This window comes from Euleptes europaea, chromosome 2 (assembly GCF_029931775.1).
Source record: "Euleptes europaea isolate rEulEur1 chromosome 2, rEulEur1.hap1, whole genome shotgun sequence".
Lineage (NCBI taxonomy): Eukaryota > Metazoa > Chordata > Lepidosauria > Squamata > Sphaerodactylidae > Euleptes > Euleptes europaea.
Window position 1 is genome coordinate 118,020,534 of NC_079313.1, and position 19,493 is coordinate 118,040,026.

The window sequence follows — 19,493 nt, forward strand, 5'->3', positions numbered from 1 at the left end:
AAAGACAAATAGATCAAATCAAGCCTGACCTCTCCCTAGAAGCTAAACTGACCCAACTGAGGCTATTGTACTATTGGTCACATTATGAGAAGACAAGAGTCACTGGAAAAGACAATCATGCTAGGAAAAGCTGACGGCAGCAGGAAAGACTCAACATGAGACAGATTGATTCAATAAAGGAAGCCATGATCTTCAGTTTGCAAGTCTTGAACAAGGCTGTTAACAGACAGGGTATTTTGGAGGTCATTGATTCATAGGGTCGCCACAGGCTGGAAGCAACCTGGTGGGCACACACACAGGAGACACTGAAGCAATTCTAGACACTTAAAAGGCAGAAAGAATAATACAGATTTTTAAGTTAAGCGAGCCAGCATGGTGCAGTGGTTAGGAGCGGTGGACTCTAATCTGGAGAACAGGGTTTGATTCCCCACTCCTACACGTGAGTGGCAGACTCTAATCTGGTGAACCGGGTTTGTTTTCCCACTCCTACACATGAAGTCTGCTGGGTGACCTTGGGCTAGTCACAGTTCTCTCAGAACTCTCTCAGCTCCACCTACCTCACAAGGTGCCTGTTGCGGGGAGGGGAAGGGAAGCTGATTGTAAGCCAGTTTGAGACTCCTTAAAGGTAGAGAAAATCGGGGTATAAAAACCAACTCTTCTTCTGCTACCAGTGCTGCAGGGCTGCTAGGGGATCAGGACTAGTAGGCCAAAATTCCATGGGCTTTGGTCACCCCAGGGCTCAGGCAAGACTTCTGCTAAACATCAGGAGTGCATGTGCAATACATTAAATTAATTTTCTGCATGGACAAGTAAAGCCTGGTTCTTGTGCTCTATAGTGGTTATAAATAGGGTTGTCAGGTGCCCGCTGGTGGCGGGCAAACCCCCCGGTAATTTGCCCCTCTGCCCGCTGACCACCTGAGGGTCGGTGGGCAAACGAGGAGCCTTATGCCACTCAAACTCTTAGTTTGAGTGGTAAAAGGCCGCTTGCGATGCAGCACTTCCGGAAGCAAACGCATTGCAAGGGGCCTTTTACCACTTTTTCCCAAATGCCCCCGCCGGAGGAGAGGGGGGACCTGGCAGCCCTAGTTATAAAGCTTGGGTCACTTTAAATTGTAACTAACTTCTGAACACTCTTTCTTTCTTTCTTTCTTTCTTTCTTTCTTTCTTTCTTTCTTTCTTTCTTTCTTTCTTTCTTTCTTTCTTTCTTTCTTTCTTTCTTTCTTCTTTCTTCTTTCTTTTTCTTTCTTCTCTCTCTCTCTCTCTCTCTCTCTCTCTCTCTCTCTCTCTCTCTCTCTCTCTCTCTCTCTCTCTCTCACTGGGACTCAAGATGGATTCCAAGTACAATAGAAGTATTCAGTCAGGCTCCTTAGAGGACGACACCCTCTTATTTGTCTCCATGTGTTCTTTTCTTACTGTCTCAGAGGGGGAAAAATGTCTTGCACGATGCAGTTTGAAAGAACATAGAGCTACCAGGGCCAGGGTGAGAGAAGAGGACCTTAATCCATATTTTACTTCACTGTAGCAAATTTAATTCATCAGTTCTGCTGCTCTTCATTTCACTGATATAAAAATCAAGCATACATCCAACCAGCCAGGGAGTTGGATGGTCCCTGACAAATGATTCATGGACATAATTCAAAGGGATATTTATGGACCCAGCTGGTCTGTCACCGGTACCAACCAGCATGGAAAGCTTAAAAATTATAGCAGTAGAGGAGGGTTCTGAAGGACACGCTGTTCCCCCAGCTTCTTCCTGCTGTTTTAGGTACAGAAGAAAATAACCATTGCTGTGCCAAACAGTAAGTGGAGCGGTGGAGTCTGATCTGGAGAACTGGGTTTGATTCCCCACTCCTCCACATGAGCGGCGGAGGCTAATCTGGTGAACTGGATTTGTTTCCCCACTCCTACACACAAAGCCAGCTGGGTGACCTTGGGCTAGTCACTCTCTCTCAGCCTCACCTACCTCACAGGGTGTCTGTTGTGGGGAGTGGAAGAGAAGGAGATTGTAAGCCGGTTTGATTCTCCCTTAAGTGGCAGAGAAAGTTGGCATATAAAAACCAACTCTTCTTCTTCTTCTAAGCACTGATATTCAGTATTCTCAAGATGTTCTCTGATTAATGATTATTTAAGCATTAATGATCGACTGAACTCTGGTTTCAGTGTTTGGAAGCTTTCACATTTTTTCACAATTGCCATATAGTGATATTTAGTGTTTGGAAGTATTTGTTAGCTGACACGCAAATGGTACTTGACAGCTGCTTGGAATTCAGACGGAGTGGAAATAGGGTTGCCAACTGCCAGGTAAGTAGCAGGAGATCTCCTGAGAATTCAACTGATCTCCAGCCGATAGAGATCTGATCACCTGGACAAAAATGGCCACTTTGGCAATTGAACTCTATGGCATTGAAGTCCCTCCCCTTCCCAAGCCCCGCCCTCCTCAGGCTCTGCTCCAAAAAGCTCCCGCCGGTGGTGAAGAGGGACCTGGCAACCCTAAGTAGAAAGATAGCTTATGGTATTTGATATTTGCAACCAGACTAAAAAGCAAACAAAATGGTAAGTAAAAGAAGAGTTGGTTTTTATATGCCATCTTTCTCTACCACTTAAGGAAGAATCAAACCAGCTTATAATCACCTTCCCTTCCCCTCCCCACAACAGACACCCTGTGAGCTAGGTGGGGCTGAGAGAGCTCTAAGAGAGCTGTGACTAGCCCAAGGTCCCCCAGCTGGCTTCGTGTGTAGTAGTGGGGAAACAAATCCAGTTCACCAGATTAGCGTCTGCTGCTCATGTGGAGGAGTGGGGAATCAAACCCGGTTTTCCAGATCAGAGTCCACAGCTCCAAACCACCACTTTTAGAATCATAGAATCATAGAGTTGGAAGGGACCACCAGGGTCATCTAGTCCAACCCCCTGCACAATGCAGGAAATTCACAACTACCTCTTAACCACTACACCACGCTGGCTCTCAAATAACCAAGTGCCTACCAACAATAAGTTTTAAAATTGAAATATTTAAGGTAATCTTTAAAACATACATTTTGAACTCTTGTTTCAGTCCTACAACACTATTATATTGCAATTCTGAGCACAGTTACACCCGGCCAAGTCTATTGACTGTAATGGACTTAGAAGAATGTTACACTGCTTAAGACTACATTATAAATCATTTAACGGTTGATGAAAAGGGGAACTTTTGCATTCTGAGAGATGCTTGAGAGATACGAAAATAATTGGGGACAATTAAATTAGCAAAGATGCTTGATTGCCACAGAATTTATTTTTTAAATCTCATCCTTTTATGTAGACGCTAACCTCATCTTGACATTGCCTGATAGGGAAAAGTGTAAAAAGCTTCTGTGAAAATCGATCTGCCAAGGAAGGAATACAAGCTGAAAGCATTTTGACCTGCACCTTTTAGGAGGTAGCTAGCAGCTAAGAACATGAAGGATGTGATCAAAACTATCTTGATATCTGAATAACCAAGATCATAGCGGACTACAGTCAAACAGGCCTCAGAATTAACAGGTGATGAGCCATTAGCGTTCTGAGAACAGCTTCCTTTCATTTGCTACAAAGAACACGCTCACAAACATCCGCAGTCATATAACCAGTTTGGAATGGGTTGGTCTTTACTAACTGAAAGCTACACTGATCTCCAAGGAGTTTGGCCATTCAACCTAGACAATACAGCTTTCAATGGAGAGAAGGGCTGGAGGAATCCTGATGAAGCAACATTCAAAACACGATTAAAACACACTGACAATTCCAATGGCTCAGAAACACAAAATGAAAACAAAAGCCCAATAGTTGAGGATTATTTTCAAGCCTTGCTATTTTTAGGACTTTACACATCAACAAAATGGGCTGGAGTCAAAGCTAGGGTTGCCAACCTCCAGGTACTAGCTGGAGATCTCCTTCTATTACATCTGATCGCCAGCCGATAGAGATCAGTTCCCCTGGAGGAAATGGCCACTTTGGCAATTGGACTGTATGGCATTGAAGTCCCTCCCCTCCCCAAACCCCGCCCTCCTCAGGCTCCACCCCAAAAACCTCCCGCCGGTGGCAAAGAGGGACCTGGCAACACTAGTCAAAGCATCACTTGCGGAGTGAGGATGGCTGAGTGGAACTTCCCTGCCTCTCCAGCTCTGGCAGCCCATTAAGCACCATGAAATTCCTGTCCTCGGGGTCAAGGGACTTCCCAGGACCACAAGAAAGGCAACACTAGAGTCTGTAATGGAAGAGAGGAACCAGCAAAATGCACCTTCCCCAATGGAAATGCCATTACTCCAGTATAACGTCACTTTTGGATCTAACCCAAAGACATTTCCTCTCCCTGCCCTAGCTTTCTAGGGATCACTTGACCTCTCACTTTTGTGTGTGTGTAAAGTGCCATCAAGTCGCAGCTGACTCATGGCAAGCCAGCAGGGTTTTCAAGGCAAGAGGCTAACAGAGGTGGTATGCCATTGCCTTCCTCTGCATAGCAATCCTAGTATTCCTTGCTGGTCTCCCATCCAAGTATTAACCAGGGCTGACCCTGCTTAGCTTCTGAGATCTGATGAGATCAGGCCAACCTGGGCCATCCAGGTCAGGGCCCTCTCACTGCTACCCATTTTTAAATAGAACTGGTCTCTGCATCTCTGCAAACAATAGACTGTGCGGTACAAATGAAGTTTAGTTCTAACCTAACAACCTGCAGTTGGCAGAATTATAAAATGTGGGTTGAAATCTGACCTCTATTTAGTAGTTTTATTTCCATTCTAAGATTCTTACAAGATGCATCTGTAGAAGGCTTAAAATGTTTTGGCAACCCAAGGAAACTCACATTAGGTACATCTGAACATATGTGTCATTTTAACTGCAAACGCAAACGTATTCATCCTACTGCCAGCAGCAAATGGCATGTCAATAGTAATCCAGAATGGCTGCATTTTTGTTATGCCTTTAATGACTTGCATTCGGTACTATACAGCATATGCCAGTAACAATTAACAGTAATAAGAGTATGTTTGTGGGAAGAAGCACTACAGTCTAAAAGCAGCAGGATAAACGTATTGGGAGAGACCTGCTGTCAGTACTTGGAAAACCAGGGAAACTGCCGCCAAATTGTTCACCTGGACAGCACACATGCTGTGATGAAAAAACGCCAAGGAACCTGAAAATGCTATGGTGTGTGTACATCCTGCAAATTATGTGCACTTGCTTAGATTTGTTTACATTTGTTCTGCCTTTGAAATACAGGCTTTCCAACGAATGTTTAGTCAGCATGGTGATGGCAAAAGAAAGGAAGAGAAAGACATGGAGATGCTAAAGATTTGAACAGCCAAGGAACAGTAGCCATGGTAAGATTACCAGCTGGGGAAATTCATGGAAATTGGGAGATGTTGCTTAGGAAGGGAACTCAGTGGGGATGTGATGCCATACAAGCCACCCTTCTCAAGTCGCTACGTCCCTCCAGGGGAACTGATCTCTACAGTCTGCACATCAGTTGTAATTCCAGGGGAACTCCAGGCCCCATCTTGAGGTTAGTAACCCTAAGCCATGGGAACATGCAAGAAACTATGGCTTGGATAGGATTGCCAACCTCCAGGTACAAGCTGGAGATCTCCTGCTATTACAACTCCAGCCGATAGAGATCAGTTCACCTGGAGAAAGTGGCTGCTTTGGCAACTGGACTCTATGGCATTGAAGTCCCTCCCCTCCCCTCCCCAAACCCTGCCCCTCCTCAGGCTCCACCCCAAAAACCTCCCACCAGTGGCGAAGAGAAACCTGGCAACCCTAGGCTTGGATCTAGCAGGGCATTTCCCTGGGTGGAAGGGTTTCTGTCCACAGAGCCTGATGTTCTCACCCCCTAGTGCTGCTCCTGGGGGACAGGAGACCCCCCACAACCAGTAACTCTGCAAAAAGTGCCCTGTCTGATGGCTGCAGATGCTGTACCAGATGCTGCATTCCCTGCTTGCACAGGGTATCAGTCGTCCTGAAAACAACCTGTTCATTCTCTGGGAAAGGCCTTCCGAAGGCACACTGTCCTCCAGCTTGTAAATAACTACAATGTGGTAAATTGCAGCTTTGCCTTGGCTTGTTGTAGGCTGAAGCTCATTATCTGCTCTAAGTAAACCAGCAATCAAAATGTCTTTCAGAAAGGCAACACAGCAGAAGTCTCGAGCAGACTCACAGCAGCAAAAGGTGTTCCGTGGGGGCTTCTTTAACAAAATATGAGTGGCAAATAATGCTCCAGTGACCCATTGCTACTGCCTGGTGCAGGAGGCTTTCCCTTCTAGCTCCGATCTCTGCTGATGGCTAGATGTCAACTGCACTGACAAAATGTCTTCAACCGTCCAAAGCAAACTGCACATGGAATGCACACTGCCCATTTAATAAACAATCACTTAATAATTTAGCACCGCTTCGAATGGCAGAGGCTTCCCTTGGTAGGAAGTCTAGGAGGAAGAAGTCAGGATGCTTGTTATCATTTCCATCTGCTACAAGTGTTTGGTTGCAGCGCTCTCTGTTAACAGGTTCTCCACTGGCATCATGCACATTCCTAAAAGATGATATTTTCATGCACTAAGGGACATTTGCAGCAGTGGCCACTGGTGGGGGCATGGAAGCCTCTGGCCTGTGATTGGCTGAACTGCTTTACTGTCACAGAGAAGCAGGACAGGCAGAAAGGCTGGCAGAACCCTGAGCTGTTTTGATATTAAAGAGTGGCAAAGCTTAGGAAGAAGAGTTTGGGGAAAGGAGAGGTGGAGGCTGCAGAGCCCGAGAAGGGGTCCATAAGAAAAGAAGGTTGGGTGAAGGGGCGGTCCAGAGGAAACAGGAGCTTGTAAAAGAAAGAAGAGAGTGAACACAAGGGACAGGTGGAACCTAAACTGAACCTCCATGTTCAGAGGCAGGATACCTTTGCGGGAATCAGAGTGTGCACCTAGTTGGATCTTGGGTCTGACCCAGCAATGTTCTTAGTATGCTTGCATATTCTATTATTCCCCTACAAAAAAGGTTAAAAATGAGTTTGTGATTTAAAAAATGTATATCTGTGTGCATGGTAATACAATCGTATTACTATCTGAGACTTTAGCGGGATATAGGCAACATCATGATTCCAGGATCATGTGAATCCATCCATTCTTTGATCAGACTGATGTCTGGGTTTTGAGAGACTCCAGAGGCACTTGGTTGGCTTCTGGGACACTGGGCTAGGCAGGTCTTGATCAGATACGGTTAGGAAGATGAGAACAAACACCCTTCCACTTCACCACATAGCCATTTTTTCTTTTAGAATTGACAGGCATGCCCCTTTTTGATTAACTGAGCAAGGCTACCATTCCCAGGATCTGAAAACTACTGATAGGGACTGCAACATGATACAATCATTGAAAGAGCAAGGTACGTACACATTCACACACACAAAGGATTGTGGTGGAATGTGTGTGTTAAGTGCCATCAAGTCGCTTCCAACTCATGGTGACCCTATGAATCAAAGTCCTCCAAAATGTCCTATCTTTGACAGCCTTGCTCAGATCTTGCAAACTAAGGTCCGTGGCTTCCTTTATAGAGCCAATCCATCTCTTGTTGGGTCTTCCTCTTTTCCTGCTGCCCTCAACTTTTCCTAGCATGACTGTCTTTTCCATTGGTGGAATACAGTCTTATAATACTTCCCCCTCCCTCCCAAGTGTTTATAGTGCATATGAAAGTATGGCAGATAGATGTTGGTGGGTATCTAAACCCTATGAAGATGCAAATTTACCCTGGATGAAATTTAGGGAGAGACTGGCTATGGTTTAGCTTCTCAGAAGAATGGTCCCAAATGAGAAAGAGGGAAAGGATGGAGGAGGTACTTTCTGGGACCTGATATATATATGAGAGGTATTTTGTGTTCTCATTCCCCCCACCCCCCGCTTTAATTATCCCCAGTCACAGCTCTTTGCTTTGAGACCAGGAAACAGCTGCCATGGAAACCTTGCAAATGCCCTTTTCTTGCCGTTATTTCCTCAAACACTGTGGAAGAAGATCATCTCCTGGCATTGTTGTAAGAATATGACTTTGCCATTACCCTTCTTCTCAGTCATCATGGAATTATTATTTTTTTGTGTACGTCTGGATCTAATGTGGCTGCAACGTTAAGATAAAAGGCTTAGGAACATGGACTGGAGAGGGTTTAGCCACATATGGTCATGGACACAAAAGACTCCCCTTGTCTGGGTCTCTAGACGGTCTGAAGAAATCCTTTAATGCAAATGTCCTTAAACCTTGAGCTGCTGGAAGCCTGGTTCTTATACCCTGCTTCTGGAAACGAGCCAACATTTTTGAAACATCTACGTAGAGAGGTTGCAAGCTGCCGTGTGGCTGACACCTTAAAATCCCCAGTCTTTGCCCTAAACTCTTTAACTCACAAAACGGCCAGGAAAACCTCTGTGGGTTGGATCCAGTCAAATTTGGGACAAGGACAGTTGTCCTCATGCCCTGCTTATAAGTTTCATCAAGGCATCAGGCTTTCTGTTGGAAATAAAACACTGGACTGGATGATGTAGCCAGACATTTTTTAGGTCCTTATATGATGCCAAAATACACCATTACCTTTTGGTCTTACAAATGTTTCATGGTACATTCATAGGGTTTCCAGCTCCAGGCTGGGAAATACCTGGATATTTTGGGGATGGAGCCTGAGGAGGGTGGGGTTTGGAGAGGGGAGGGACTTCAATAGGGTATAATGCCATAGAATCCACCTTCCAAAGTGGCCATTTTCTCTGGGTGAACTGATCTCTGTTGCCTGGAGATCACTTGTAATAGCGGGAGATCTCCAGCCATCACCTGGAGGTTGGCAACCCTATACATTCATGTCATGCTTGTAAATTGCCTTGAGCTTTCAAGACAGTGCTTTGAGCCTTCAAGAAAAGAGAGGTCAGTAGTTAAACCCATAATATGTAATAATGGAAACATTCAACAATGTAAGAAACAAAGCATAATATTCTGGTTCCCAAGCCCTTTGGTTTCATAGTGATTAACAGATCAGTGGAAATGCACAAAAGAGAGAGAGGAACATTGGTTAAGATAATGAGCCGTGGAGTCCAAATCTGACTTCAACCATGAATTTGCTAGATAACCTTCAGAGAGTGGCCCTCTCTCAGCTACATCTGCTATATGGGGATAATAAACACTGAGAGATAAGATATGCAAACTTAAAGAGCTGGTTCCAAAGCCCTGGCAGCAGAGCAAAACTCATAGAACAGGAGAACGGAATGGTGGGCTAGAAATAATGTAAATAAATAAACTGTGCTCTTAAGAGGATCGCACGAACTATATAGGGGCCAAGTGGGAGCCTGCCACCCCATCTCCACCAATGGAATTGCTGTTCCGCTAGTATAAATGTAGCCATGCCAGCGAAACTTGGGAACCAAGCTGACAAAAATCAATAAGCATTGATAAATAGGTGGCCATGTCTGAAGAAGGGCTCTGATTTTTGCAAATAAGTCCTGCTCTGTTTCAGCGGAAAAACGATATCTGTTACATTCTGTGGTCTTTCCAAAGAGATCCACACTAGACATGTTTTGTTTACTCCACAGTGTTGTGCCCAGCATGCGATGACCAAATATTTGAACGCTACCATTCATCTCCTAATGATCACAATGAACTTTTTCTATGGCAAAGCACTTTGAGCATTCTGGGCGCGTTCTCCCTGCGCATCTCATTATTCTCTTGTTGTGCTTGCCTAATCTGCCTTTAATCATTTCAAATTATCCACCATTCATCTGAGATGCTGTTTCTAAGTTCTAATTGCCCAACTCTTAACTATTTTTGGTTGTTTCTAAGTCCTTTGGCTGTCAATCACAGGCAGCCCTCTGTTGTAAGATAACTACGCTTAATTTATCAACAGAGGAGAAGAGACCTTTGCATGCTATTAGCATCTCATCACTGCTAAACAGAGATAAGTACAGGGAAAAGGGATATGTCTGAAAACAGACATGGCTACAATTTTTTTTCCTTTTCATGAGGTTCACATAAACATGACACATCATTCAAACCATGCAGATGAGTGGAAAATCTGTGCTTGACCTTGTACACTAGAAAAAAATCTAAAGGGGAATGGAGAGCAAAAACAGAGTATGGTACAAACAAGTCCATTTCAAGTTATTGAACCGACACACCTCAGGCAACTGTCAGTCTCCCCCCAATCTCTTCACTTTTTATCTTTTCCATCTTTAAAACACAGCTAGGGTTGGCATGGGAGGGAAGGCAGCATGGTATAGCCCACTGTCATCAGAACCTGGAAGCTAAGCAGGGTCGGTACTTGGAAGGGAGACTATCAAGGAAGACTCTGCAGAGGAAGGCAATGGCAGACCACCTCTGCTTCTCACTTGCCCTGAAAGCCCTTTGCTGGGGTTGTCATAAGTCGGCTGCGACTTGATGGCACTTTACGCACGCACACAGGGTTGGCATATTGTGTATTTACTTGTGACCTCTGAATAACAGATAGCTTCCCGTTCCAAGCTTTATCATACCATTGTAAAGCTCACCTCCATCTCAAAATGGCTAGCTCAGCGGCATGGTGAATAGGGGTGGGACTCAACGGTTTTGAAAAATAACTCTAACGGGCTCATGTCTTTGGATCCTATGCATTTAGGTCAAGCTTGTTTGTGTGTGTTAAGTGCTGTCAAGTCGCTTCCGACTCATGGTGACCCTATGATTGAAAGTCCTCCAAAATGTCCTATCTTTGACAGCCTTGCTCAGATCTTGCAAATTGAGGGCTGTGGCTTCCTTTATTGAGTCTGTCCATCTCTTGTTGGGTCTTCCTCTTTTCCTGCTGCCCTCAACTTTTCCTAGTAGAAAAGGGCAAGAGTCCAGAAGCACCTTAAAGACTATAACCCACTGATTTGTTTTTTTGGCAGTCCACGGAATCCGTAACACTCTCCTCCAACACCACATTTCAAAGGAAATGCCTTTTACTTCCTTAAAATAAATGAGGGATGCTTGAATACCCACCGGTCCAAGTGCATATATCACCATCTTTACAGTCCACACACAGGTTGGATCCCATCTAGATTTCCACAGGTGCAGAGAGAGCAAAATTTGCTAATTTTACTAATTAGCAAATTCTGCTAATTGGCTTGAGACTGGGGTATCTGAAGGACTGTCTTCTCCAGTACATTCCTGCTTGGGAATTAAGCTCACAGGGAGAAGTCCTCCTCTCACATCAATCACAAAAGAAGGCCTTTTCAGTGGCAGCCCCATGTCTATGGAACAACCTCCCCATGGAGGTATGCCTGGCCCCCTCTCTTTTGATCTTTAGGAGCTGAAAGTTTTATTTAGGACTGTATTTAGTTACATTTAATAGCCATTCTGAAATGTGATTTCAAATTTTGGCTTTTATGTTTTTAATGTACTTTATTTTACATATTTTATCTATGTTGTAAGCTGCCTTGAGCTGCATATGGAAGAAAGGTGGCTAATACAGTAAGTGTTTTAAATACATTAATACCCCCCCCCCAATCTGTTAGACCTCCAGTTCTCTCCCAAGGCTATTGATGGGGGTCCCTGCTGTATTTTGGGCTGCGGAAGGAGGGAGAAATCTAGCTGGGAGCCCCATTGTCATTTTGACCTGGTATCAATGTGCCATTATGGATGGACCAAGGTGAGTTTCTCTGGGGAGCGAGTTCAATAATCATGTGCTACTGTTGAAAAAGAACCCAGCCCTATGGTTTTCCAACCAGCCTCCAACAGAGATGAGTGATTGAGGAACATTTTAATGCATGTGTGCTTGATAAGGTACTAAGTAGCCAGCGCGGTGTAGTGGTTAAGAGCATGGACTCTAATCTGGAAAACTGGGTTTGATTCCCCACACCTCCACATGAGCAGTGGGCTCTAATCTGGTGAACTGAGTTGGTTTCCCCACTCCTACACATGAAGTGCTGTTGGGTGACATAAGAACATAAGAAAAACCACGCTGGATCAGACCAAGGCCCATCAAGTCCAGCAATCTGTTCAACCAGGTGCCTCTAGGAAGCCCACAAACAAGATGACTGCAGTATCCTGCCTGTGTTCCACAGCACCTTGGGCTAGTCACAGTTCTCTCCGAACTCTCTCAGCCACACCTACCTCACAAGGTGTCTGTTGTGGGAAGGCAATTGTAAGCCGGTGTGAGTCTCCTTTAAAAAGGAAGAGAAAATTGGGGTAAAAACTCTTCTTCTTCTTCTAGCATCTGTCTGGCACTTTGTTTTGTTGAACAAGGTGGTCCATTTTGTCTCTTCCCCCCCCCCCTTAAACTAACCTGGATCCAATAACTTGACCAGAAAAACTTATTAAATATACATTTAACAATTCATGTTTTCCCATGTGTTAACTTTGTTTTGTTTTTTTTAAAAAATGGAAGATTGTTTGGGTGAGAGCGAGACAAAATATCTACAGTAAGTGCCTACAGAAAAAACCTGTAGTGATGTGCAGATTTTTCATCTCACAGATTTTCTTCTTCTAAAACCCCTGCTGCTGAAGCCAGTCAAAAGAAATCTGACTGTCTGTCTTGTCAGCACAAGAGTCAAGAAGCAGAACAGGAGACGCTACAAGGATGAAGAAAAGCAGAACCCCTTGACTGAAGGATTGCAGAGTTGGGGATGTTAGAAGGGTCAGACCTCCCTCCCATTGGAGACTAAACCTTTGGAGACACTTAGAAGATTCCATGGGTAAAAATGACAGAGAGAATAAAACAGAATAAACTGTAATAGATGTGCAGCAGCCTGCAGCTCTTCTGTTCATGTTAAAAGTACCATTTTAGGCATCATTTCCAAACAGCCAAGGCTCAGACTACACCTTTTGTTTTCTTCCATGATAATTTTAAAAAGACTTTGTTTTCTTTTTCCAAATGTAGTAACTGAGGCTGCAAGATGGCTGGGAAAACTGACTGAGAAAAACTACTGGAAGATCAGTGACAGTAATTTTGACCAAGATAGTCTAGCTGTCCATAAAATATGAAAAGGATGTAATGATACTAAATGAATGCATAATAAATACAAATGCATTAGAAAAGGTAAAGGTCCCCTGTGCAAGCACTGGGTCATTCCTGACCCATGGGGTGACGTCACATCCCAGCGTTTACTAGGCAGACTTTGTTTACGGGTGGTTTGCCAGTGCCTTCCCCAGTCATCTTCCCTTTACCCCCAGAAAGCTTATACATATCCAATAAATAATGGCACAGACACGATATGCAAATATGACAATATGGAACATACCTGGGGTTATCAGTCTCCAGATAGGACCTGGAGATCCCCTGGAATTAGGACTGATCTCCAGATGATACAGAACAATCCCCCTGGAGAAAAGGGACACTTTGGAGGTTGGACCGTATGGAATTATACCGTGCTGTGGTTCCTCTCCCTAAAGCCCTGCCCTCTTCAAGGTCCCCCCCCCCAAAAAAAAATCTCCAGGAATTTCCCAGCCTGGAGTTGGCAATCCTAACTATACCATCTATAAAACAGGACACACACATAGCGTTTGGAACCCAAGGAATAAAAATCTATCATAGAATCTCATAAAGCTGGAGACCTATTTACAGCTAATTTATAGATAAATTGCTGTCATATTTACAGCTAAATTGCTGAAGAGATTATCCTTTCTCAGATGTTATGATAAAGTCTACTTCTGATACACACAGTTGCCATATTGTCTGAAAGAGACCATGTGTGGATTTTCCATGTGCCTCTGTACACATTACTCCAAGCCCTGATTTTCCAGAATTTTGGTTCTTTTGTGCTGTAGCCGAAAACCCACTCATTGCCCTTTCAGACAATACAGTAAAGGTGCGTGCTGGGATTATCTAACTGTGGTTTGTGGTACGCACAGACTGAAAAGAGCTGTTGTGTAGACTTGTTGTCTTAAAGCCAATGTAAACAGAGATAACCAAAAGCAATTTTGTTAGAAAATTATTTATTTAACTGTTTAAATTCATTACGAAATGCCTTTGGCTGGGACAAATAAATCATGAGGTATTGAAAAGTGCCCTGACTTGGATAGCCCTGGATAACCAGGGTTGGCACTGGTTAGCATTTGGATGGAAGATCACCAAGGAAGTCCAGGGTCTCTACACAGAGGCAGGCAATGGCAAACCACCTCTGAACGTCTCTTGACTTGAAAACCCTGCAGGGTCATTATTCAAGGCTGCGACTTGAAGGCAAAAAATACAAAAATGGAAACGTCTGTCAAATCTCAATGAACCTGGTGACCTACAACAGTCATAGTTCAGTACCAATTCTATGCACAAAAGGTAAATGATGTGTAGAAGGGTTTTATCAATGTAAGATGTGCCAGAATGCACCAGACATTCCTGGACTATTTCTAGAGTGACCGTGTTTTTCAGCAAATAATCTGCAGTCTGCACTTGCATAAATTGGTTGGAGCATTATTTATGCCAAGAGACATATGCAATCTTTGCCAAATCCTGAACACCAGCTCCATACCAATGGCCAAAAGTGGGGGATAACTATATTTTAAACTAGTGTGACGAGCCTTATTCACTGTGCTTTAACACACAAAAACACATATTACCATATTTACAGTCCACACATAGGTTGGATCCCATCTAGATTTCCACAGGCACCGGGGTGTGTGTGTGTGATTTTGCTAATCCCCCATCTTGTGGGAGACCTCTGATTCCCTTCCTAAACTATTCTGGGGGCGGGGAATGCCCATTCCCCAGGAGCAGCATTACAGGGTTATTTTGGGGTGCCATTGGAAAGAGAAATGAGAAAAAAAAAATATCACCCTCCTCCTTTGCCTGTGAAAATCTAGGCAGGATCCAAGCCATCCATCAAACTCTATAGTAAGTATGAGGTATGCTTGTGACAGCTCATGTCACAACAAGCCACATCTGGATTAGGGTTTAAGGGCGTCACTGACTAAGTCCACTATTTACTCATTCTGTGTACTGGAAAGTCACTATCAGATTCAGCTACCCATCAATAAAATGGGAACTCTTTGGCTTTATTTCACTGAAGGCAAACCCCATTAAGGCTAGACAAACAAGATTTTGGGGGTATGAGCTTTCGGGAGTCAAAGCTCCCTTCATCAGATGAAAATTCTGACTCTTGAAAGCTTATATCCCCCCCCCCAAATCTTGTTGGTCTCTAAGGTGCTACTGGACTCGAATCTAGCTGTTCTACTGCAGACCAACTTGGCTCCCCTCTGAATCTAGCCCCCGTTACGGCTGCAATCTCAGGCACAATTTCTTTTCTCTGTCTTTACGGGAGTGCTTCATATCTTGTTTAAGAAACACAATTGCCTTCCCTTTAGTGCCTTGAAACTCTGGCTGAGTGTTTATGCTGACAGCCCTTAACTAGGTTTCACATACGGCCTGATACGGATGTCAGTGAGGTGCTTCTGAAGGCCTCAGAGGTGTTGCATCTCTAAAGATGGCATTTCTGTCAGCAACACTGAGGATGAAAAAGCATCCATTTCTTCCTTTAGAGATCTTTCGCAGTAAACATTGGGGGTGGGGAGTCAGGTTGGTTAAGGCTTTGAAATTCAAATCTTTGTTATAAAGCACTGGCGGAGGATAACAGTGCTTTTTAACACTGGGGGAAAAATACAGTGGTAAAGATCTTCTCAGATATTGAGCTATTTGAAGCCAATGCCAAATATTTTCTAAATTGCTGTTTAAAGAAGCCATCCAAAAGCTCTTTTAACTGATTTTTACTGGAGTGGGAAAGTGATACATCTTGAGTGTAATTTTCCCTTTGTATTTTATGAAGTGTGGGAGATATTGGTGGTGGATATCGAGGCTTGTAGCTAGGGAACTAAATCTGGTTTTAATTCACATGCATGCAGAGGGGTTTTTCTGAGTCTAGGGTTGCCATTTTAATGCGCAACCTGTACTCTGGACAAGAGGCCACAGTTAGAACAGAATATGGAGAAACTGAATGGTTTCCAATTGGCAAAGGTGTCAGACAAGGATGTATTTTATCTCCCTATCTCTCCAATCTATATGCAGAACATATAATTAGGAAAGCTGGATTAGATTTAGATGAAGGTGGAGTGAAAATTGGAGGGAGGAACATTAATAATTTGAGATATGCTGATGACACTACATTATTGGCAGAAAATAGTGAAGATTTGAAACGACTACTGCTGAAAGTTGAAAGAGAAAGTGCCAAAGCAGGACTACAGCTGAACATCAAGAAAACAAAAGTAATGAGTACAGGAGAATTACACAACTTTAAGGTTGACAATGAGGAAATTGAAATTGTTCAAGACTTTCTATTCCTTGGCTCCACCATCAACCAAAAGGGAGACTGCAGCCAAGAAATTAGAAGGAGATTGAGACTGGGAAGGGCAGCCATGAAGGAGCTAGAAAATATTTTGAAGTGTAAGGATGTGTCACTGGCCACCAAGACTAGATTAATTCATGCCATCGTATTCCCTATTACTATGTATGGGTGTGAAAGCTGGACAGTGAAGAAAGCTGATAGGAAGAAAATAGATTCCTTTAAAATGTGGTGTTGGAGGAGAGTGTTAGGATTCCGTGGACTGCCAAAAAAACAAATCAGTGGGTTATAGATCAAATCAAGCCTGAACTGACCCTAGAAGCTGAAATGACTAAACTGAGGCTATCGTATTTTGGTCACATCACATTGGACAAGAGTCACTGGAAAAGACAGTCATGCTAGGAAAAGTTGAGGGCAGCAGGAAAAGAGGAAGACCCAACAAGAGATGGATTGACTCAATAAAGGAAGCCACAGCCTTCAATTTGCAAGATCTGAGCAAGGCTGTCAAAGATAGGACATTTTGGAGGACTTTCATTCATAGGGTCGCCATAAGTCGGAAGCGACTTGACGGCACTTAACACACACACACACACACAGGGTTGCCAACCTCCAGGTGAGGCATGGAATCCTCTGGGAATTAAAATTAATCTCCAGAATACAGAGATCTGTTCCTCTGGAGGAAATAGCAGCTCTGGAGGACGGAATCTGAATGCCTACAGTAAATACATACATTATTCTGGGAGCACAGATTCAAAGAGCGCCCTACTAAGTTAATATAATTCTCTTTCCCAAAGGAATCTAGGGAACTGTAACTTTGGGAGGCAGCACTGATTTCTTACAGAAAATTCTTAACACTTTCAACAAACTCCCAGGCTTTTGGAGAAAAGCCAAATGTTAGTTAAACTGGTATACAAGCAATATAAAATTGTAATATAGATATCTCCCAAGGCATTCTGCATGTGGGCTATCCTGGCATACTATCAATATATGTCTGTTGCTATGTATCATATGGATGCTTAGGAGATGCTTTCAAAATAAACCCATAACAAAACTAGCCTGCTGTGAATTTATTCCAAGCAAATCTTTAGCATAAAAATCTTAAGAACTGCCAAAACAAATGCAACTGATTGGAACCATAGATAATCTCAAAGGATTGGATCCAAATGTACCCTTGTACAAATGGAACATACATCTGCTTGCACAGTGAAGGGTCTGCAATTCTGTGGACTTCTCACTCAAGATGCAGCCTCCCTTCTTGCATTCCACAGTGTTCCCATGGGTCCCACAACTCTCAGTAGTTAGAAGGACTGCAAAGAACTAGGGGATGTGGGACCATCTGGTTGTTGGGGGAAAAGGGGTTTGCTGCGCAGAGTGGTAAGAATAGGGTTGCCACGTTCACCTGGTCACCAGTGGGAGGTGGGGGGGCAGGGCTGCCAGATCCACTTTGGGGAAACTCCTGGAGATCTGGGGATGGAGCCTGGAGAAGACTGGGAGTGGGGTATAATGCCACACAGCCTACCCTCCAAAGCATCCATTTTCTCCAGGGGAACTGATCTCTGTAATCTGGAGATGAGCTGTAATTCGGGGGGATCCCCAGGCCCTACCTGGAGGCTAGCATCCCTGGGTAGGATACAAGCAAATGCCTCTGGCCTTTATATTGTGTTATATACCTGACATCTGGCAGCTGGGTGAGCCATTAACTTGGTGCAGCAGAAGCTAAACCTGTTGATTTTCTTCTCATGGTGGAACTCTTAAAAGAGCTGAGATGTGGTGGAGCTGGACTTTTGAAAGTCTGGGCAGTAAAGGAAGAATAACGACCAAGTATTTTTAAATGAAGCATGTATTGGGTTTTTTTTCAAATATAAAAGAATAATAGTATCAATGGTACAGCATAAAAAGACCAAGTCCCTAAATCCAATAAGTATATTTACTTTCAAACTGTGCCATAGAGGAAGTGATTGGCAGAGCTGCAAAACAGAGCAAGGGACAGACTGGGGAGATTTCTCTGTTAACCTGAAGGAAGTCCTAGGGTTGCAAACAATCTGAATTCTAAAAAAATTAAAACCAGGGATTAAAACTCCCCAAAATAGCAGCAACAGTGCCTGTAGCTTTAAGAAAAGAATGCCTGCGGAACTCTTGGTGGCTGTTGGGGGTTGCTAGGCAACCACAACATGATTGCCAAGCCTTCCTAGACTTGGTTTCTGTAAAGCAAAGCCATGGGAAGGGGAGAGCAGGAGTGGAATGGGAAGCCAAAACAACCCAAGAAAGGTCCTGCCCCACCTCCACTGTCATGTTCCCTGATAGAGGCAGACGCACCTGGAACAGGCCCAGTAGTGGACTCTGATCTGGAGAACTGGGTTTGATTCTCCACTCCTCCACATGAGCAGCGGAGGCTGATCTGGTGAACTGGATTTGTTTCCCCACTCCTACACACGAAGCCAGCTGGGTGACCTTGGGCTAGTCACGCTCTCTCAGCCCCACCTACCTCACAGGGTGTCTGTTGTGGAGAAGGGAAGGGAAGGTGATTGTAAGCCGGTTTGATTCTCCCTTCAGTGGTAGAGAAAGTCGGCATATAAAAACCAACGCTTTTTCTTCTTCTTCGTAAGTACTATGGAGCAAAGATCATGAAGAAAGTAAGATCACAACGTATCCTAAATGGAAGGTTAGAGCTAATAGCTCTACAGATTACATCTTATGTGGGTAGACCATGATGAATAAAGATTTGGAAGCTCTCTGTTGGTGGTTTGCTAACAAATCTGCTAAATAGCTGTTGTGAAGTTGCATGTGTGATGGCACAGCTTCTTGGAGGTGGGAAGGGAGCACAGAAAGACTGCAGAATTGTGTTGCTGCAAAGGGATCTGTAGCTGGAAAGAGCACCCTATTTCTCTTCCTGACAGTGGGAAGTCTGTTCTTCACGGGGAATATAATTTGTCACTTTGGGGTGGGGGGACGGAGAGCAATTTCTTGGATGAATGAGTGCCTGAACAGTCTGAGAACTGTCCTTTGTGCCATGCAGAAAAAACCCTCCCTCAAAAGAACCACTGCCTTTAGTTAGGCTCTGCCCATTAAAGATAATGAGCTTGGCTCCTCATTTTCAAGAGTCGTAGTTGAGGCTTTCTGATCTCTCTTTCCATTTTTGCTAGACCGCAGCGGCAGCCGAGAGCATATGCGAGGCAACCCTCTCTGCTCGATGAAACAGCTCGGAACTGCCAGCATCTCCTGCGATTCCGCACTTATTTCCTGTTCTGCTCG

The 19,493-nt window shown here is 44.0% G+C and overlaps 1 protein-coding gene across 1 annotated transcript in view; it reads right to left on the reverse strand.

The window, feature by feature from the left end:
- The window catches only part of KCNB1 (potassium voltage-gated channel subfamily B member 1), a 220,701-nt gene that overhangs the window by 139,670 nt on the left and 61,538 nt on the right, over positions 1-19,493 (reverse strand). The gene's annotated exons all lie outside the window — the stretch shown is intronic.